The sequence below is a fragment of the Leptonychotes weddellii genome, chromosome 1, assembly GCF_054177405.1.
Source record: "Leptonychotes weddellii isolate Sample4059 chromosome 1, ASM5417740v2, whole genome shotgun sequence".
NCBI classification, from domain to species: domain Eukaryota; kingdom Metazoa; phylum Chordata; class Mammalia; order Carnivora; family Phocidae; genus Leptonychotes; species Leptonychotes weddellii.
The window spans coordinates 45,091,294-45,113,767 of NC_138369.1; the positions used below are offsets into that span (position 1 = coordinate 45,091,294).

General features: G+C 46.9%; 1 long non-coding RNA gene across 1 annotated transcript in view; it reads left to right on the top strand.

Annotated features, from left to right (window-relative positions):
- The first annotated feature begins 15,155 nt into the window (after window positions 1-15,155).
- The window catches only part of LOC145721896 (uncharacterized), a 108,613-nt gene continuing 101,294 nt past the window's right edge, over window positions 15,156-22,474 (top strand). The window contains exon 1 of the long non-coding RNA XR_014145904.1: window positions 15,156-19,297. This is a non-coding gene — a long non-coding RNA (uncharacterized LOC145721896). The remainder of the gene's footprint in view (window positions 19,298-22,474) is intronic.

Here is a 22,474-nt window from a genome sequence, read left to right on the forward strand (position 1 = left end):
AGGGAGACCCCCATCCCTGGGCCCACCCCTTACAGCCTTAAGGCCCAAGGCAAGAAAGAGTATAAATAGTCGGGGGGGGGGCTTCAGCCATGGGCTTTGTGGGGGAAGATGGAAGTGAAGGCTGTTTGGACCCACATTATAAGGGATCTTTATGGAATTCATCCTGGAGGAGATGGGGAGCCAGTGAAGAGTCAGGACTGGTGGCATGATCTGATTGGCATCTTAGGAAAATCCCTCCAAGAGCAACAGAGAAGGGATCAGGGAGGGCAAGAATGGAGGCAGACAGACCAGTTAGGAGAGAGTCAGAGTATTCCTGCTGGGAGACGTGGACCACCTGAACGGAGGCAGTGACATGAAAACAATAGGTGAGGGTTGATGTGTAAGAAATTTCCAAGGCAGAAATGGGGTGTAAAGGAAAGAGAATTACTGAGGGTGACTTCCTGCTTTCCAGGCATGTGGCTGATAAGGTCGGGGGGAACCAGTCACTGATGTAGGTGCCCCAGAAGGAGGTTTGGAAACGCCAAGTTTGAGGTGCACCTCCAAGAGGAGTTGTCCAGGAAGTATTTAGAGATACTGGCAGGGCTTGGCAGGTTTGGGCAGATTTAGGATCAAAAGTTAAGGCAGGGATACAGAAGTCTAGAGCAGCTGTCCAGATGAGAGACAATGGGGGCCCAGCCCAGAAATGGTGGCAAAATGACCCAGAGAAGTAGATGGAATTGAGAAGCATTTAGGAGGCAGAATGGGCAGCACTTAGAGATGGTTGGAATACAAGAGGTGAGCTGGAGGGGAAAGTCAGGGGTGGTTCCCAGTTTTCTAGGCACAGCATCTGAGAGGAGAGCAATGCCATCCATGGAAGAAGATGTAGTTTGGGGGAAAGATGATGACTTAGTTTGGGTTCTCCTCAAAGCAGAGCTTGAGGCAAGGATTTGGGTAAGCACTTTGTTAGGTATTCCAGGTAGGAGTGGGAAATGAGCCAGGGCAAGGAAGAATGTTGACGCAAGGTGTGTTGGTGCACGGATCACTGCTGTGGGCAGTGCCTCAGCCTGCCTGGGAACCAGGGACAGACTCTGGGTCATGCCTGAGCGTGGTCCCCTGAAGCTGGTTGCGTGTCGCTCCTGGGGTGCTAACTCTCCAGCACTTCCATCCTACTCCTCATTGGGGGTGGAGAGAGAACTTTCTCTGGTGGTGTAGACAGCTGTCTCAGAGTAGACCAAAGATGTATGGGTGGGGCATCAGAAGCGTTGGGCACCAGAAGCGTTTGCTACAGGTGATGAAACAGCTCAAATGGGTTGAGTCTCAGGCATCTGAGACTTCCAGCTGGAGATGTCCCCAAACTGAAGATGGTGACAGTGCAGTAGCCATCAAGGATTCCTGACACTGTGCCCTGGAAGGGTGGGGGTCTTCATATGTGTTTATTTTATCTTTTGTTTTTGGGGTTTTTTTTAAAGATTTTATTTATTTATTTTTGTGAAAGAGGGCAGGAGAGAGAGTGTAAGTGCGGGCGTAAAAGTGGGGGGGAGGGGCAGAGGGAGAAGCAGACTCCCCTCTGAGCAGGGAGCCCAATGTGGGATTCGATCCCAGGACCCTGGGATCATGTCCTGAGCCAAAATCAGATGCTTAACCGACTGAGCCACCCAGGCGCCCCCATGTGTGTTTGGAGCCCTCGAGTATCAGTGGTCTTGGGGACCCAGCTGATGAGCTCCTCTCCCGTCCCCCCACCCCCAGAGCTGGCTGCAAGGCCAGTATTTAGGGCTCAGTCCACCTCTCACAGAACAGTAATCAGCTGCTTGAACAGTCCTCCCTCCCTGTCTGTGTATCGAGAGTGCCACTTGTCAACGGTTCCAAGAAGTGGGGCTCGTTAAGCAAAGAAGAAGCTGGGGACCTGGAGAAGACAGGCTAGACAAACTAAGGACAGACCAGAGACTGAAAAACAAGAGAGCTGGGGTGGGGTGGGGAGTGCCACCGCCATCACACCAGCTAAGTGAGTGAGAGGAGAGAGAGTGGAATGAGCGCTGGCCAAGGAGTTGATGCCGCGTCCCTCGTCCCCACAGTACCCTCTTAACCACAGAAGGCAGGCAGGCGTTGAATGTGTTCGTCTTTGTGTTTCTTGACCTTTGCAGTGGGATGATGTGCTTAGCCCGCCACTATCCAGTAGAAATAGGATCCCAGCCACAAACGTAATTGTAAATATCCTAGTAGCCACATTTTAAAAAGTAAAAAGAGACAGGTACAATTCACTTCAATAGCATATTTTATCTAATCCAATATATCCAAAATACTATCGTTTCAACGTGTAACCATTGTAAACAATTATGAAGATAATGATCAGATATTTTACATTGGGGGGCGTGGGGCTAAGTCTTCAAACCTGTGTGTATTTTATACTTAGAACCCATCTCAATTCAGACCCACCACATTCAAGGGCTTACTGGTCACACGAGGCTGTGGCCACTTTTTGGGTGGCCCAAGTCCAGCCTGTCTGCCTTAGAGAACCAGGGGGAGGAGCCAGTTGGGCCCCACCCATCTCTCTCCGTGCACCTCTTCATTGTAGGGTCCAATCCTCACAACATGATAATTATGATAATTGAGAATTTACATTGTGGTGAGAGGTTTATGGACTTGACCTTATTTGAGCCACACACCCTGTTAGACATGTATTATTAACCCTATATTATTTATGGGTGAAACAGTTCGGGCACTGAAAGGTCAAGCAGTTTGCCTGTGGTCATATTCCCCATTAGTACTGACCTCAGGATTGAAAAGTAAATCTCTTTGACTCAGAGGTCTTGCACTTATGCATGAAGCATGCTGCCAGTCCCAAGAGTCATCTCTCTCTCTCTCTCTCATTCACCCCAGGGCCTTTGCACGCACTGTTCCTGCTGCCTGCAATTTCCCTGCCTGGCTAACTCCCAGTAAGGAAGACACACATGGAGAGGGATGGTTCTTCCTCAGGATGTTGTCTTGTCTGGGTGTGACCTCTAAGCCAATGGCAGCCATCTTGAGACCAGGAGGTGATCAGGTTTGAGGATATTCCTGACAGACATTAAGGATGTAGGGTATGTGTTATGGTGAGCACTGTGAATTTTGTAAGACTGTTGAATCACAGACCTGTACCTCTGAAACAAATAATACATTATATGTTAAAAATAAAAAAAGAAGAAGAAGAAGATAGCAGGAAGGGAAGAATGAAGGGGGGGAATCGGAGGGGGAGACGAACCATGAGAGACGATGGACTCTGAAAAACAAACTGAGGGCTCTAGAGGGGAGGGGGGTGGGGGGATGGGTTAGCCTGGTGATGGGTATTAAAGAGGGCACGTTCTGCATGGAGCACTGGGTGTTATATGCCAACAATGAATCATGGAACACTACAACAAAAACTAATGATGTAATGTATGGTGATTAACATAACATAATAAAAAAAAAAGAAAAAAAAAAGGATGCCCGAGCCAAAAGATGGACAGGACTGAAGTCCTTGATGATGTCCTTGAGATGTTGAATTCAACCCTGGAGCTGCCCTAACTCAGGACTTCTTGTTAGGGTGAGAATATATTTCCTTATTACATAAGCCAAGTGAGTTGGGGTTTTCTGTTACTTTTAGCCTAAATCATCCTAACGATTACACTGTACCATGGAGAGATAGTACAGTCTGGGACCGAGTGGGGAATAGAGCAGAGGCGTGGGCTCTGGCTCCAGCATCGGGGGGTCTGGGATATCTTTTGTGCACAGATTGGATACCACTTCCGCACAAAGCCTTCCCAAAGTGCCACCTGCGCCCTGCCCCCCGCCCCGCCCCAGCCTCCCAGGAAGTCATTCCTCCTTCTTCTGGACTCTTCTATCTGTGTATCTTGATAATCCATGTGTGCGTCTTCTCTCCCGGTTGCTGGTGAGCTCCCCAAGAGGAGGGCCTGTGTGTCGGTCATTTCTATATCCCCCCAGTTATACCCTGCACATAGTAGGTGCTTAAAAATGATTGGGGAATCAATTAATATTAATTAACTAGTTCATTAATATTAACATCTCTACTTCCTATCATAAGAGAGAAGGCGTTTCCCCTAAGCATTCCAACTGGCTGACAGATGAGTAAGTCATTTTCCTGCTCTGGGGCTCAGCTTTTCCACCTGTAAAATGGGAAGGTTGGATTAAATCTCCAACTCAAAAAAACTCCATGACTTGATAGTATTTTATATTAAGGGTCTGCTCTGTGCAGGGCTGTGCATTACAGGAAAGAATCTGACACATTCCCTTCCATGGAGACACCCAGGGTCTAGGGTGGAGGTTCTTTACCTTTGCGGGGGAATAGATCCCTTCGATGGTCTCTCCCCAGAAAGGCACTCCTGCCCTCTTTACATCTGTGGGCAGTTTTAGGGAATCCACTGAGCTAGACAAAAACATCCAACCTCCCCCGCCCTGCCCCCCGTGCCCCGTGCCTTCCAGCCCTGTCCGGAGCTGGAGCTAGGGGGCACGGAGGAATAGTGTGTTTCTCAGAAGAGCCTTCAGTGCAGAAGGGGAGGCAGATGTGCCAATAAACCACTGGCCTCCAGTTCGAGAGGCACTGCAACAGGCAGGCTCTGGTGACAGCAGGAACTACTGTGGAATGCAGGGAAAACCCTGCTGCCTGTGTAAGGGATCGCCAGGTTCTCCTATGAGGAAGACCTTTTGGCGGCCAAGCAGAGGGAACATGCACCTGCCCCCGGGCTGTGAAAGGGCACAGGGTTTAATGGATGTTGAGTAACTGTGCAGCTGGATCAAAGCAGAGATGAACCCAGAGAGATGGTGGAGGGTGGCGGAAGGGACAGAGAATGGCGAGTGGGAGAAGAGCCAAGGGGAAGTGGCCGAGTACTGGATACTTTGGGGCGTGCCATAAGAGTGGGGATCAGAACAGGAAATCTCTGTAAAGTTTCATGAGGACATAAGGTCAGACGTGGGCCTTCCAAGAAACAGGCTGAAAAGTCAACACGGCCTCAGACTCTGTAGGACGAGCGCTATCTGTAAGTTCAAGGTGTTACCAAGGCTGTCACTGCCCCCTGAGAGGGAGCCTTCTGGGCAGAAAGCTGTCCTCACCAGGCTGGAGTGATGCACTTGCTGAGCTGCCAACAGGAAGCAGGTCGAGCTTGGAAAAATAAAAGCAGAGAGCTTTTTCCTTTGTGTGGTCCCATGCAACTCTTAACTCTGGCCCTTGTACCCGGCCTCCAGAGGCTGTTGTTAACATTTTGGGAAGCTAAAGGAAATCATTTTCCTGCAGCCCAGGCCCTGCGGGCCTTCCTTTTTGCTCGAGTTGCTTGGCAAGGTGTCTCCGCACGGCTCCCCTCACACTGGGCAGCACCAGGCCGATAAAACAGAATGCCTTTGAGTAATTCAAAGCTGGGAGAGTGTACTTTCCCTTAATTCATGTAGTTTTGTGGTAGATGAAATTATTTCATGGTGGGAAGATCTAAAGGAGCCTTTGTTTGGGAACAAATTAATTGGATCATTTCTAAGGTTCCTTCCAGATTTTCCATCCTGATCCTATGTGGTGTCAGCCTCCAGGCTCCCTCTACGTTCTGCTGTCTCTTAGCCAGCTGCTCTTTGAGCTACACTGCTGCGTCTGACTCTTCCTTAATCAAAACGAATGGGGGCATGGAGTGATGGTCCAAGGGGACCTATTGTGTACCAAAAATTGTTTAATCATTTCACAACACCGTGACGTGAGGGTGGGGTATGATTCCCATTTGACAGATGAATTCAGTGTGGCTCAGGGAGATGTGCACATTAAACAAACATGAAGGAAGGACCTGTGTGATAAACCCTAAACCAGGAGCTGGAGAAACAGCAGAGGACACGATGGAAGTTTTTCCCACACTCAGGGAGCTTATTGTCTAGCAGAGGAGAGAGGGGCCCTAGTGAAATAATCCCACAGATAAAGGGTGTTAGGAGAGTGTAGTAGGGGCTAGGGAAGGCTTCCTGGAGGAGGTGACACTTGAGTGCAGATTGGAAGCATGAGTATTAAAGCAGAGAGTCAGGGGCCCGGTGATCCACGCAGAGGGAAGAGCACTTGCAAAGCCCTTGAGGCAGGAAAGAGCTTAGAGCTTTCCAAGGACTCGGAGGAGTGTGTGGCTAGAGCATGGAGGGGATGATGCAAGATCATACTCACTGAATCAGGAAGGGGTAGGCAGGGCTCGGCTCCGCATGACCTCCTGAGTCCGCAGCGTAGAAAGAGACGGCATGAGAAAGAGAACAAACTAGATACTAGGTTCTGGGCCAGGTGTTGTCATACATGTGATCTCATTTGATCCCAGAAGCCAGCCAGTGGCAAATGTTTTCACTGTCCCATTTTTTGCAGGAGAAAACTGAGGCTCAAAGAGAGCAGACCGCTGCAGTCCCACAGCTGGTCAGAGGTGGAGCCCAGTTTCCTGCCACATCCAAAGCCCAGGCTATCCTCAGCTTCTCATCTCAGGGGCCTGGACACCCCGACTACCATCTCCCCACCACCCCTGCCTCGACCCTCCTCTTCCAGGTGCGAGATTTCCTGCGGGGCAAGCCCAGCCCGGCTCTCCTTGGCACCATGTTTTTGGCTTCTGGCCTTCCTCTGTGGCACCCTTGCTTGGGAATCAGAGAGGATGAAACTTGGGGTCTGGTAATTGTATTCCATTAAGCCTAATTAAGATGCAAATTTGTACAGTTAATGAAGAAGGCAATTTGGAGGCAATTTCGCTGGTGACACAGGACTCTCATCGGTGCCTCTCTTCCCAGGAGGTAGGGCTGAGGATGTGGGAAATGTATGCGCTGCCGCCCCCCAAGCTGTATCTGGCCGCTCTCCAGGGATAAATTCTTCCTGCTGGAGAAGCACAACCCACCCCAGGTAGAACACACTGTGCAGAAACTGCTCAGATCACATAATCCCTGACGTGGGGATCCCTTGGTTCTGGGGCCCTGGACCCCCACCCCTGGGCTTTGCCCTGCCCAGGTCCCTCGATGTGGGGCTGGAGGGTCTGAGCAGTTTTCTGGAACCAGACTGCCTGGCTTCAAATCCTGGCTCCACCTTCACCATCTGGTCTTTGGGCAAGTTTCTTAACCCGTCTGGGCCTCAGTTTCCTCCTCTGTGAAAGGGGACACAAAGAGCATCACCCGTTAAGGTTGCTGTGGAGACAAAATGAGGCATGGAAAGCACTTAGCACTTAGCAAGCCCCTGGCGCATGAATGTGGGACATTTTCAGTAGCTCAGCCACTTCCCCACTCTACCCAAACCTAGGCTCACAAACTTCTCTCTGCTGCTGCCAGAGGTCGGCTGTCTTGGAGTCAGACTTTACTCAGGTCCTGGATGCCCTATCCCTGTGGTCCACCTGGCTGGAAGCGGGGGTACACCCAGCAGCTGACCGCTGACACTTGTTGGTTGGCTGTTTTCCCATCCTTGGATACCAAAATCGGCCTGCTGGCCTGGACGTCCTTTCAGTACCTGACTCCCTGTCCTCCCACCACCTGGCTCCCCCTGCATCTGTGGCCATATTCACTTATAAATAAATTACTCGACTGACACCATCATGATCATAGCTAGGATTTGTTGTGTGTTCAATGTGTCAAGCTCTTTGCCTATAATTATGTTATTTCGTCCCCACAATAATTTACAGATGCAGAAACTGAGGCTCAGAGAGGTAGAGTGACTTGCCCAGGGTCACACAGCTGGTGTGGTGTGGAACTGGAACTCACACTATGTCTGTCTGGTTCCTTACCTGATTTTCAAGCTCCCTAGTCAAGTCGCTCTATAATTCCCAGGTGACTGCTGGGGACCAGGCCCTGTGCCCAGCGCCTGGGGCAGAAAACGCTGTCTGTAACCTCGAGGGGCATGAAGATTCGTAGGAAGGAGCAGACAGGAGGACAGACAATGCCAGCAGGGTGGAGGTGCTGTGATGGAGGGAACCCCAGGGGAGTGGAGTGTGGGGCGCACTTGGCTGGGGAGTTGAAGGACGGATGGAAGTCTCTGGAGATTTGCAGGGGAAAGGGCATTCCTGGAGGTGGGGAACAACAGGAGCAGTAACATGGAGGTGTGAGATACTTGGATGTATTGAAGTTAGGGGTCAGGGGTGGATGGTGGGCAGGGAGTGGCAGTGGTGGGCGGGGGGCGGGGTGGTGGGCAGGGAGAGGCAGGAAAGGCAGGTAGAAGCGAGTCATGCCAAGCCTTCAAGGCCAAGTTAAGTCAAAACTCAGCAGAGGTTTAGAGTGGGGTGTTCAAGACTCAGACAGACCTGGGCTGGAGTCTGAGTTTTTCTAACGTACTGGCCGTGTGACCTTGGACAAGACTACTCTAACGTACTGGCCGTGTGACCTTGGACAAGACTACCTCTCTGAGTCTTGGTTTTTTAGTCTATAAAACGGAGGGGGGGTGGTAGTCAAAAGGCCTCCCTTCCAGAGTGGTTTTAAGAAGATTCACAAAATTAGCACAGTCTTTACAAAGGGAACCTTCAATATGCACACATTGGGGGGTTGGGGGATGGGGAGCCATTGCAAGACCCAAAGAAGGAGAGTGGCCATCCCTACAGGTCCAGGGGGTCTGTCTAGCCTGTGCCCTGACAGCTGTCAAGAAGGGTGGGTGTTGTGGACCACTGAAACTAGGTCAGCAGATAAACAAAAGGGGGCCCATAAGGTGTATTTTCTTCATCTTGTAAAGGCACTCATCCCATCATGGGGGCTCCAATCTCATGACCTCATCTAAATCGAATTACCTCCTAAAAGCCCCATCTCCAAATACCATCGCATTGGACGTTAGGGCTTTGACATATGAATCGGGGGGACACAAGTGTTCAATTCATAGCATCTTCCATGAAGACAAGTTTGAGAACCAGAGGGCTAGATCATCATTTTTAATGTGAGTTTTGTCTCTCCAGTGGTAGCCAAAAAACCCAGTTGTTTATTGAGGGCTTGCTACATGCGAAGCTCTCTGTTCGGTACACTTTCTATGTATTGTCTCAGTGGACATCCCTACAAGGAAAGAATTATTAGCTCCATTTTACAGAGGACGATCCTGAGGCTCAGCTAATAAGAGATGGAGCTCAAATTGGGAGGCTGACTCTAATTACCTGTCCATCATCACTCAGCTACATGCCTAGGTAGACTGTAGGTACAACTTCTGGAGGGTAGGGGTTTGTCTTGCTTGCCTCTGGATCCTATCCCAGTGTCAACACAAGGCAGATCACATCCAGTCCAGCTGTTAATGGGTAGAGCAAAGGTCTTAGCCTTAGATGACCTGGATTTGAATCTCCCCTCTGCCCTTAGCAGCTCTGTGGCTTTGGCTTTGGTTTTCCATCCCTTAAATGGGGTTCATAATCCCTACCCTGCAAAACTGCCTTGAGGACAAAATGAAATAGTGTATGCACCCGGGACATAGTAAGCACTGAATAAACTTATTATTTTTGGTATATTCATTTAGTCCCCCGAAGACCCCAGGATCCCATGAGCAGAGCACCCTGGAGTTAAGAGATGTATATATATATATATGTATATATATATATATATATACACATATATATATATATACATATACATATATATTCTGGAGGCAAATGTGTGACTTTCAAATGGATTGTTTTCCAGCCTGGACACAATTTTCATTTCTCTCCAGTGAGTCATTACAGAAATTGCCTTTTCTCTCTGCCTCTAGGACACATTTCATGGAGGGGCTGAGACCTTCCCAGGGACAGGCCTGGGAAGTTTACACTTTGCCAAGTTCAGTTAGAGGACACACTCAGGTCACCCCAGCACCCCAACCAGTCCTGTGCTGTGGGGGCCACAGAGCCTCCTGACAAGCAAGGGGATGGTCATGCCAGCCCTGTAAGCTCAGATCTTGCTATCTCTTGTTTTTTGGGTTTTTTTGGTTTTTTTTTTTTTTGGCTCTCTGGCTGCCATCCTGCTGGTTTTAATGAGAAAAATGTCCGCAAGTACCTTTTGGCACTCATTCAAGTAATGATCCGAAAGTATAGCATAGTAATGAAGAGCATGGGTTCTAGGAGCCATCCTCCAGTGGCTCCCCATCTCCCTCAAAGTCGAAACCAAAGTACTTACCATGTCTGTAAGGCCCCAGATGATCTCATCTCTACCACCTCTCTGCCTTCATCTCTTACTCAGCTCCAGCCATATTGATGTCCTGGGTGTTTATCAAACATGTCAAGGATGTGTCCAGGGCCTTTGCCCAGGCTGTTCCCTCCTCCTGTCATGCTCTTTCTCCCAGATCTTTGCGTGATTCATTCCCTCACTTCCTTTAGGCCTCTGCTCAGATGCCACCACATCACCCTGATCATCCTTTATACAATAGCACACCTACCCCAGACATAATAATCCCCTTGTTTTCTCTCAAAGCACTCATTATCACCTAATGTAGTATTTTACTTTTTTTTTTTTTTTAATGAACTGTGTCTCCCCACTAGAATGATAGCTCTCTGTGGATGGGAATTTTTCTGACTTGATTCCTGCTATTTTCCCAACATCTAGTATATGTCTAGTATATTATAGGCCCTTAATAAATAATGATTGATTGACTGATTGATTGATTGGAGGAATGAATGCCTGGCTTTGTTCCTTGCTAACTGTGACCTTGAGCTTCTTAGTATTTCTGAGCCTCAGTTTCCAAGTCTTTAAAATGGACATGGTTATAGAGGTTTACATGTTAAATGAGACAATGCATTTAAGTTCTTTGCATGGTGACCAGCACAATGAAAGTCCTCAATAATGATGACTGACCTTAGATGATTATTACTTAGACCAACAAATTCAGATAGAATGTGCTAAAGAAAATAAGAGAGGTGTGCAAAAGCCTATCCTGTTGAGAGATGACAGAGGTTCTGACCAGGCCAGGTAGTAGGAATCAGGAAAGCCTCTCAGGAGGGGTAGACCTTGGGCTGGGCCTCTGGGTTGGGCAGGATCTCAGTAGGTCAGTCCTGATTTTGTAGAAGAGTAGTGCAGAAAAAAGGAACAGCGTGAGCAAAGAGGGAGGAGGCAGAGTTCAGGGACTGGTCAGGCTTGCTTCAAGGGTGGGGGTTGGGGGGCAAAGTCCTCTTTCTTGACCTGGGTTGTATGTGTCTTATAATCATCTATTGAGTAAACTCATTAGATTTGTGCTGTTTCCTGTGTTTATGTCTTGTTTAAAAAAAAAACCACACACACACACACACACACTTTTAAAATAAGGGAGGAGATGTTAGATATAATCAGATAAAAATTCAGGGTCTGTGGCGCCTGGGTGGCTCAGATGGTTAAGCGTCTGCCTTCGGCTCAGGTCATGATCCCAGGGTCCTGGGATCGAGTCCTGCATCGGGCTCTCTGCTCCTTGGGAGTCTGCTTCTCCCTCTGCCTCTCTCTCTCTCTCTGTCTCTCATGAATAAATAAATAAAATCTTTAAAAAAAAAAAATTCAGGGTCTGCCTCCCGTCAGCTCTCTGACCTTTGGCAAGTTATTTAACCTCTCTCAGCCTTGGTTTCCTTATCTGGAAAAGAAATCATAATAGTACTTAGCCCCTAGCATTGTGCTGGCCATTTAGTAGGAGAATGCATGTCATCCCCTGGCACCCCACCCAGACCCTCGTACGAGCTCTCAGTGTGAGTTGGTGGTCCTGGAAAGAAGCAGACCTGGGCATAAGAAGCCCTGAGTGCTGTCTCCATCTTTGCCCCTGACTTGCTGTGTGATCTTGGCAGAGTCACTTCTCTGAGGTCTGACGCCTCCTGATTCTCCTGAAAATCCCGTCCCCCATAAGAACTGTCACTGAGGTGGGTTAGGCTGCTTGCTGGAACCTGGGGTGCTCCAGGCTGAGCCTGCCCATACTTGTGTTTCCTCCAAACATGTGGAGCCTCCAGTAGCCCTGGGAAATAGCAGGCAGTGAGAGGTGTGGAATCCCCAGCGCTTCCCGAGGCTGCCCGTGGCAGGTGAAAATGCGCCGGAGACAGTAAATTGCTTTCTGGTGTTTTATGTAGGGGACATGGTGCTGCTTTTACCCTTCTAGGCTTGGGCTGCCTCCTGTAAGCTTTGTTTGCCTCTACTGCCTTTACCAGGTCGTGTGAACTTAAGGAACAGACAAGTGGAGGGTAATTACCTGGGAAGGGTTCCCTGCTTCTCAGAGGGTCCCTTTTCCTAGCTGGTGTCCTTCACGATCCTGCTTCCCCGGGAGCAGGAAAGAGATGACCAACCCCTGACTCCTTGACTGAACTGAGAGGAGAAATCAAGGCAGATGGTGTCACTGGGGTTGCTGGTCCCTCAAGTATCTGGAGGTGGGAATATGTGTTTGTAAAAAAATGTAAAATGTAACAATTCAGTGCATGCCCTACATCTACTAGGCACTCACATTCAATCTGCCTTGAATTCCCAGGAAGATTCCCTCTAAAGATCCCCTTCAACTGAAGAATCCTTTCATGTTAGACACCCTATCCCAGAATGTTGCAAGGAGTTGCTTGGCCAGAACCTTTTTCATCTTACAAAACTGAACCTCTGTACCCATCAAACACCAACTCCCCATTCCGCCTTTCCCCAGCCCCTGCAACCATCACTCGACTTTCTCTCTATAAACGTGCTTTAACTATAGAACCACACAATATATGTCTTTTGTGACTGGCTATTTTACTTGGCGCAATGTCCTCTAGGTTCATTTTTGTTGTAGCAAGGGTCAGAATTTCCTTCCGTTTTGAGGCTGAATAATAAATATTCCATTGTAGGTAGAGACCATACTTGGTTTATTCACTCATTTGTTGATGGACACTTGGGTTGCTTCCACCTTTTGAATAATGTCACTGTGAACATCATTATATCAGTTTTTCCTTAAAATCGTCCATTAATCCTATATGCCAATGATTGTGTGGTTGTTTTGATGGCATAGGGCACTAACAGCCTCTCTTTAACACCTATGCCCTGGGCTCAGGAACTGGGGAAATAGCAAAGTAGCTGGAGGCAGGGGCCAGGGTGGGGGTGAAGGACAAGCCGGGGTTGGGCCAGGACAAGGAACCGAAAGATGCTGCATATTCACAGCTGTAACTTCCCTGGATTAGGAAGGTTCTCTTGACAACCATTTATGAAGCAGATGCCCGTGTAGGAAAAAGATGGCAGGCTGACAGGAAGGTACAGTGGTCCAGGTTGCTGACTGCTGACAGGCTCTGTAGCCAGGGCCAAATTACAAACAAGTCCAGGCAGAGCAAGTGGTACTCTCTACCCAATGTGGTGTCAAGGCATTGGGACGCATCCATCCTCCATCTCGAGTCAACCCTACCTCTCCCTTCCAATCTAGGGGCCTCCGGTGCCACCATTCAAGCACATTAGACACACAATAATAGTTGTCCAAATGTGTCAGAAAGGGCTTTCCCTTTACAGAGTCACTCTCTTAAAATGCAGATGTTCCTTAAAGAGCAATCTGAATTTTATAGCCGTAAGGACCTTTAGGGTTCCTCAAGCACAATTGTTATCAAACTGTATTCTGAGGGGTTTCTGGGGATTCTGGGACAAAGAGTGAGGGGAAGAGCCAAGCAGATGGGACTCTGGGACCTCCACTCCTCTCCTCCAACCAGAGCAACCTGCTTTTCTATGATTATAAATTTTTGTAAGAACCAGTAGTTGTGCTACCAAGAGAACTGGTGGGAGGTTTGAAAGCCTCTGATCTAGTGAGACCCCCCTTGTTTAACAGAGGAGATCCAGAGAGGTTGAGAGAAGTATTCAAAGTCACACAGCAAATTCATTCAACAAATATTAACCAAACACCTACTATGAGCCAGATGCACGGTAAACAAAGATGAGTGGACAAATCCTGTGCCATGAAGAGTGGGCTCTTCTTTCTAGGATGGCTCCTCTGCAGATTTGCAAAGGATGGGGACTGGATGCATGGGGAGCTGTCGGCAGGGAAGGGGACAACCTTCCCCCTACCCACAACATGTGCCTGCCAGATTATCCTCATACCCCACATCTGAGTGATGCCATCACTCTGGTACATGCCAAAAGGGACAGACGTGTCCTCGTTAGTAGACTATTCCCCCCACCCCATCATTCCATCCCTGATGAAGCCCTGTGATATGCATACCTACTGTGCACCAAGCAGAGCTGGCAGATGAGGCTGTCAGACTGATGAGGACATGGCTTCTGCTGCCGAGGAGCTTCCTAGAAGGAAGGTGTGCTGGCAAATGCCACGGGGAGGTGGATCCAGGTGGCAGCAGGGCCCCTCCAATCCCAAACTGAGGACCTAGGGCCCCCACACTCTTTTATTAGCTCTGATCATTTTCTTGTAGAACCCTTAGGATTTTCTAGATACAAGATCCTGTCATCTGCAAATAGAGAAGTTTGACTTCTTTTCAAGTCTGCGTGCCTTTATTGCATTCTCATGCCTAATTGCTGGGCTGTCTTTAACTTCATTTATTTTTGACTAGGCAAGAAACCAGGCCTGGCTGGGGTCAGAGGGAGGGACTGACTACCCTTTGGGGGGCTGGCCAGACATAGCCGTGTGAGTGCCAGGGCCGATCTTTCAAGCTCCACTGTGACATGAGCTCCCAGGCTAATGAGCAGAGGGGAGAACACTGGGAAATGCTTTTCTGCAGCACTCGTAGCTGGAGCATATTTCTAGAGCATTCAGTAACTGTTTATTGAGCAACTCCCTGGTTCTTGGGGCTGAGGACACAGAGATGACTCAGACTTAAATTTGGCACCTCAGGTCTAATGAAAAGTCTGGTCAGTAATTAAGGAATTACAACCCAATTTGACAGGGGTTACAACCGAGGTCTGTACAAAGTTCAGAAAAACCCTAGAGAAGGAAGCCAATGAACTCTGTCTGTTGGAACTGAGAAAGTCCTAGAGGAAGTGACATCAGAGCTGGTTGTAAAGAATTAATTGAATGTGTTGTCAGGCTGAGAGGGAAGGAACAGGCAGCCCAGGCAGAGAGAACAGCATTTGCAAAGGTATGGGGGTGTGTGAAAGCCAGGTCTGTGGAAGCAACGTGGAGTCCCAGAAGAGGAGGCTACATGGGAAATTGGGTCCATCCCGAGGGAAACGGTTCTTGTGCGAGGCCAAAGGTTTTAACATGCCACCGCTTGGCACTGTCCCTCGGTTTCCAGAGTGGAATCTGTTTTTGAATGCTTGTCTCTTGGGCTTCTGTGGTGCTGATTGGAGTAGTTTACAGGAAAAGAAGAGAAAGCACCGGGAAAGCAAAGTGGATTTCTGTTAGAAATGCAAGGTGTCTTCAATAGGTCAGAAAGATTGGAGTGTGGATGGGAGAAAGAGTAAAAGTGGGAACCAATGCAAACTACAGTTTTCAAGAGGAGAGGGAGAGATTTGATGGAAGCTGCTGACACGGGAAGTGGCACATTAGGGTAATAGATGGGACAAGAGGTGCTTTAGGTTTTATGTGGGTTTTTTTGGGGGGGGGTTTGCCTGTTTAAGAGTCTTCAGGAAAGGTTTAAGTTATTTTCCATCTGTTTTCTTCTTGGATGTTGGACTTGAATTTCTTCTGAATGTAGTACCATGGTTAGACTGGACACAAGACAGCCCAGTTTCATTTGGGTTACCCTTGTATTATACAGAGGGGGGTAGTCCTGTGTATCCTATTGTTGCCCAACAGCAATAGCAAGCCATTAGAGTTTCCGTAGGAGAAAGAGGTGATTGGATGTGTGGTTTTTAGCAAGATTATCTGGCTGCTGCATGTAGGATGGGGTGAGGGGACCCAGATCAGAATCAGGATGCTGTTTGGAAGCTGTTAAACAGTTGAGCAGAGATATTATCAAAGTCTGAACCAGAACAGCAGCGGCACAAATGATCATTATCTCCGCTTTTCAGTAATCTGTGGTGCAAATCTTAAAGCAGCTCTAAGTATGAGCGGGCAGCCACTGGGAAGGAAGTTCTCTTTAAGTGTGAGGTAGTTCAGATCTTAATCATATCCTAAGGCCTTAGATTTCCTTTGAGTAAATACACACCCAAAAAGAAGTTATTTAATTAGCATAGGGTTTCACCTGTGAGACTCACCTGTCGCTTCTGCGGTGCTTAGAGAGATCTAGACAGGACCACTTTCTTTTTGCTCTGTTGACTCACTCCTACCCTCCAGGAACTTTCTCTCTGGGAATTTATAGAGTCTGTCCTTACATTTGCCAAAGGAAGCAGCCAGGAGTAAGGTTTGCTGTCAGTCACTGGGGAGATGGTTGCTGTTGGCACTGGTCAATTAACCAGCAGGACAGAAAGTTCTCGGACCAACAAGGACACAGCCCCAGCTTTCCCAAAGGCACATTGGAACAGGGGGAGAAGTGGGAGTCTTACTCATGTTTCCATCTCCAGCAGCGTAGCCTAGCATAACACCTGGTACTACGTTATTGCTTAATTAATAGTTCCTGAATATATTAATGAATTAGCATAGCATGAAACCCTGAAAATGGTCATGTTGGGTCAGCACTGTGATGTGTTAAAGAAAGAATTCTTCCATTCACTCATTCATCACTCACTGAGTTCCTCTTACCATTCAGCTTTGGGCTAAGCGATGGTTCACAGTCTTGGCTGCATCTGGAGAGTTTTCAAAAATCCTGATAATCAGATCACACTTCATACCAAGAAAATCAGAATCTTGTCTGAGGGTGGGAGCCAGACATTAGTATTTTTTTTAAAGATTTATTTATTATTTATTAATTTGGGAGAGAGTGAGCGAGAGAGCACTAGCAGGGGTGGAGAGAGAGGGACAAGCAGACTCCCTGGTGAGCCGGGAACCTGATGTAGGCCTTGATCTCAGGACCCTGGCAGACGCTCAACTGACTGAGCCACCCAGGTGCCCCTAGGATTTTTTTTTTAAAACTCCCCATGGGATTCTAACATGCAGCCATGGTTAAGAACCTCTGGGCTAGGTTCTGAAATAATAGTTGACTATCATATTTCTCCTGCCCTTGTAAGGGTCAAAGTCTAAGTGAAGGATACCTGAATTCATTCATTCATTCATTCAGTCAGTCAGTCAGTCAGTCAGTAGAATACAGAGCATTAAATGCCTCAGTAGAAATATGGGGGATGCCTGGGTGGCTCAGTCAGTTGAGGATCTGACTCTTGGTTTCAGCTCAGGTCATGATCCGGAGGTCGTGAGATAGATCCCTGCATCGGATTCCTCGCTCAGCAGGGAGTCTGCTTGAGATTCTCTCTCTCCCTCAAATAAATAAATAAATCTTTTTTAAAAAAATAGAAATATGGAAACAATACTGTGGGAACCCAGAGGAAGGAGAGCTTAGATGTATCTAAAGATATAGGAAAACTTCAAAGAAGAAGGAACTTTTAAGATGAGTTTTGTATGATAAACAGAAATTCAGGGGTGCCTGGCTGGTTCAGTCAGAAGACCATGCGACTCTTCACCTTCGGATAACAAGTTTAAGCCCCACATTGGAGGTAGATGACTTAAATAAATAAATAAATAAACTTAAAAAAAAAAGGTAGGTCATCATCCTCCTTCCTTCTTTCTCTCCTTCCCTTCCCGCCTTCCTCCCTTCTTCCTCCTTTCTTCCCATCTTCTTTTTAAAGATTTATTGAGGGGCGCCTGGGTGGTTCAGTCGTTAAGCAGCTGCCTTCAGCTCAGGTCATGGTCCCAGGGTCCTGGGATCAAGCTCCGCATCGGGCTCCCTGCTCGGCAGGAAGCCTGCTTCTCCTTCTCACACACTCCCTGCTAGTGTTCCCTCTCTCGCTATCTCTTTCTCTGTCAAATAAATAAAATCTTTAATTAAAAAAAATAAAGGTTGATTGATTTTAGAGAGCATGCACAAGCAGGGGGGGGCAGAGGGAGAGGGAGAGGGGGAGAGAAAGAGAGAGAAAGAAGCAGACTCCCCACTGAGCTCAGACCCTGAGATTATGATCTGAGTCGAAATCAAGAGTCGGATGCTTAGCCGACTGAGCCACCCAGGTGCCCGGCTTCCAGTCTTCATTATCAACCTTTATCAACCATCCCCCTCTTTCTTCTTCTCATTCTTCTCACCTGGTTGTTGTGGGCAGGCTCTGAAGTAGGCCCAGAAGGAGAGAGTCATATACAAAAATGAGGTCCCCGCTCCAAAGGCACATCCTTTTCCAGGAGGAGGGAATAACATGTGCAGAGCCCAAAGGCTGAAAGAACCTGAGGGGTCTGGGACCAGTGACTTCATGTTTACTGGAGTATAGTGGGTCAAACATGAAGGAAATATCATGCCAGCCATCTAAAGGGTTTGAACTTTTCCTTAAAGGCATTTGGGAGCAAAACAATCTCGGGCAGTGCTTACCACATTTTAGGTGGTACCTGAAGTGACTATAAATTGTAAACAGTCGTGGCGTTGATTAATATTGACTCACATTGGTTTTCGATTCTTTTGATTACCTGCAGGAGAGTCTCAATTTGGTGCTGGTAGATCTTTAATACCTATAAGTACTCATGTTTTTGTTTTGTTTTGTTTTTTTAATGAAGAGCCTTCCTCAAAATATCTGGCTAGAATTTAATCACCTTGTTTTGTTGTCATCGTATTTATTCTTATGGAAAGCTTCTACAGATGACAAAAAACAGATGACTGGCTTCTTATATGTTATAGTAAAATAAACTTAAGCTTAAAAAAAGTGGATCTGTTAAAAATATATATAAAGGAAATGATGGCATAAGAAACACATAGATCCAGCAAAGAATATAATGGGAGTAGGTAAATAACTGGAGGGGAGATCCAATTCATCAATTTTCCTTCTATGGGTCATGCTTTTGGTGTCAAGTCTAAGACCCTTTTGCTTAGCCCTGGACCCTGAAGACTTTCTCTGAGTTTTTCTAAAAGTTTTATGGTTTTACTTTTTACATTTAAGTCTGTGAACCATTTTGAGTTAATTTTCTTAGGTTCTGAGTGAGGTTCAGTTTTTTGCCTATGGACGTCCAACTGGTCCAGCACCATCTGTTGAAAATGCCCTTTCCCCAGTTAAATTGATTTTGCACCTGTGTTAAAAATCTCTTGGGCATATTTACGCAGGCCTGTTTCTTGGTTCTCTATTCTGTTCCATTGTTCTGTGCCTACCCCTCAACCAATACTATAGTCTTGATTACTGCAGCTATGTAATAAGCCTTGAAATCAGATAGCCTGATTTCATTTTATTCATTTTATTTTTCTTTTGAAAAATCATGTAGCTATTCTAGCCCTTTGTCTTTCCATATAAATTTTAGAATGGTCTCATCCATATCTATAAGACACCTTGCTGAGATTTGAACAGGAATTGCATTAAATCTGTACATCAATTTGGGGAGAGTTGACACATTTACTATGCTGAATTTTCTACTCCGTGAACACTGTATATCTCCCCATTTATTTAGATCTTTTATTTCTTTCATCAGCATTTTGTAGTTTTCAGCATACAAGTCTTGTACGAGTTCTTCTTCTGAGAATGTATTGATTTCTCTTCGCTTCCTAAGGGTATTTTCACCGAGTGTGAGATTCTGGGTTGACATTTCTTTTCCTTTGGCTTCTGAAATATTATGTCACTTCCTTCTCATCGCCACATTTTCTGATGAGAAATCTACTGTCATTCTCATTATAGTAAGGTGTTTTTCTCTGGCTTCTTTCAAGATTTTTTTCTTTAGCTTTCCAAAGTTTAATTATTATGTGTCCTGGTGTGGGTTTTAAGAGGAGGTTATCCTGTTTGAGGTTCACCCAGCCTCTTGATGAAGGTTTATGTCTCTTACCAAATTTAGGAAGTTTTCTTCCAGTACCTTTTCATCCGCACACTCTTTCTTGTCAACTTCCAGCACTATGCCCACGTGAGTGTTAAGTCTTTTGTTATATAGTCCCACAGATCTCTGGGACTCTGTCCTTTTTTTTTTAGCTTCCAGTCTATTTTCCTTCTGATGTTAAGTTTGGGTAATTTCTATTGTCCTGTCTTCCAGTCCACTGATTCTTTCCTCTGTTCCCTCCATCTTGATGTTGAACCCAACCATTGAGTTTTTATTTTAGTTACCAGATGTTTTGGTTCTAAAATTTCCATTTGGTTCTTCTTTTTTCTTCTATTTCTTTGCCCAGACTTTCTATTTTTTCCTTTGTTTCAAGGATGTTCCCATTTGCACATTTTAACCTTTTTATGATGGTTACTTTAAAGTGTTTGTTGGGTCATCCTTGCATCCCTGTCATCTTGGCGTTGGTATCTATTGATTAAGAAAAATTCTATATGAGCTCTTCCCAGTTTTTCATATGAGAAATGATTTTCAACTGAAATGTGGGAATTTTAGATGGGCATTTGAGACTCTGGATCAAATATAAGTCTTCTGTTTTATCTGGTGTTATGAGACACTGCTCTGGGGAAGGGGAAACAACAGGCAGTGGGATGAGGGTGTGCCACCAGCTTATTACTTCCTGGTGGGGGTAGAAGTCCAGGTTCCCCCCTCAGCTTCTGTGACACCTGAAGGGGGAGGGGTCTTCATTACTCATGAGCAGGGACAAGTTCTGGCTCTCTACCAGGCCCCGGGAATAACTCCCTGGCTGAGAGGGGTAGAGGTGCCTCTTTACTGCTCCCCCATGTGGCCTCTATTGACTCTGGGGGGTGGGGTGCAGGGCTTATCTCTACCTGATGAGGATGAAAGTGCTTAATAGGGACCGTAGGGACACCTCCCCAGCAGGAAGTTCGGGTCACCTTGTATTCTGACAAGGGCGGAAGTCTTGGCTCCACTCAGCCTCTGCTAGCCAGGATCAGAATGGGACTCTAGTGTTTTCTGTGGTGTTTGGCTGCAAGCAGACCAGTTTTAGTCTAAAAGTTTCCTCTTTTGCTAGGCTGCCCCTTTTCTGGTCCTTTGGCTAGACACAGCAGACTTTTGTTGGGGCTTTTTAATTTTTTTGTCTGTACCCATTAGTGTTTCTGAACTGCCAAGCTTTGTAGCTCAAAGGCTCAGATAATATATGGCAAAATAAAAACCCAGGGAACTCATCACTGTGTCATTCTTTGGGTCCTGGGATTCCTAGCTGGTCTGCCTCTCCACCTTTTAGAGTTGTCTTATGTTTGTTTTAAATATAGTGTTCGGGGCGCCTGGGTGGCTCAGTCGTTAAGCGTCTGCCTTCAGCTCAGGTCATGATCCCAGGGTCCTGGGATCGAGCCCCGCATCGGGCTCTCTGCTCAGTGGGAAGCCTGCTTCTCCCTCTCCCACTCCCCCTGCTTGTGTTCCTTCTCTCACTGTGTCTCTCTCTGTCAAATAAATAAAATCTTAAAAATATATATATATAGTGTTCAGGGTTGGTTGGTTTTTTTTTTTATTGTACTTAGCAGAAAAAATAGGGAAAAGTACCTGTACTCAATCTTCCCTGAAACAGATGTCTCAGTATGTTTTAAAAAGTCTCCAGGTAGCCAATGTTGAAAACCACTGGTATAGGCCATGAATTCCATGAGCACTGGGGTTGTGTCTATCTTTCACCTATCATAACATCTGTGCCTGATGCCTCAATAAGGAGTTTTTGAATGGATGGATCGGTGAAGGGAAAAGAGGATGGGTGGATGGGTGGATGGATGGATGGGTGGATGGATGGATGGATGGGTGGATGGGTGGATGGGTGGATGGATGTGGATGGGTGGATGGATGGATGGATGGATGAACGGATGGATGGGTAAATGAATGCATATGAGAATGGAACGAGCATCCAGACTGATTCACTCTCACCTATGCTCCTGTACACACATACCTCAGTCTAGAGACAAGCCTGGCCCCAGTACCAGTAGGAGGCTTGGCCAGCAGGTGGCACCGAGGAGCCCCAGGTGTGGGTGGCGGGATGACTGCTGCACAGTCCGGCAGGGGGTCACTTGACTGAAGGGGACAGATATTAAAGAGACTCCCAGTCACCTAGGAGCTCTCTCTTGTAAGCATCTCATCTGCCTCTCCTTTCTCTTCTACCAGCTCTTTTACTTACTTCAATATCATACATAATTCTTTTTTTCTCAAGAAGGAAACAGCCTGGATAACTTTGGTCTTTGAAAGTGCCTTTCTCAAGGCTTAATCTCAGGGAATTTGAAACAAAAATAAAGCATTATTCATTGTGTCATGAAATGATATGTGTGTATATGCTGGGCCTGGTGTTGTCTACAGTGTCCTTGTCAAATGTTAGCGCAGATGTTCGTAGTTCCAGTGCCGTGAAATCTTTATTTAAAACGTGTATTTACTTCTCTTTCTTTCTTACTGTAGTGAAAAGGTGGGTGGGTTAGGGCAGGGGGTCTGAACCCCTTCAAATAGCCTAGAAGGTGGGTGTCACTTGGGCCATTAAGGGACTTGTTCTTCAGTCATCTTTGGATCTTAGTGCAGGGTACCAAGCCCTATAAACTCCAGAAACCTCTGTTTCCACATCATTAAAATGGGGGCAAAAAGGGCGCCTGGGTGGCTCAGTTGGTTAAGCGACTGCCTTCGGCTCAGGTCATGATCCTGGAGTCCCGGGATCGAGTCCCGCATCGGGCTCCCTGCTCGGCAGGGAGTCTGCTTTGCCCTCTGACCCTATCCCCTCTCATGTGTTCTCTCTCATTCTCTCTCTCTCAAATAAATAAATAAAATCTTTAAAAAAAAAAAAAA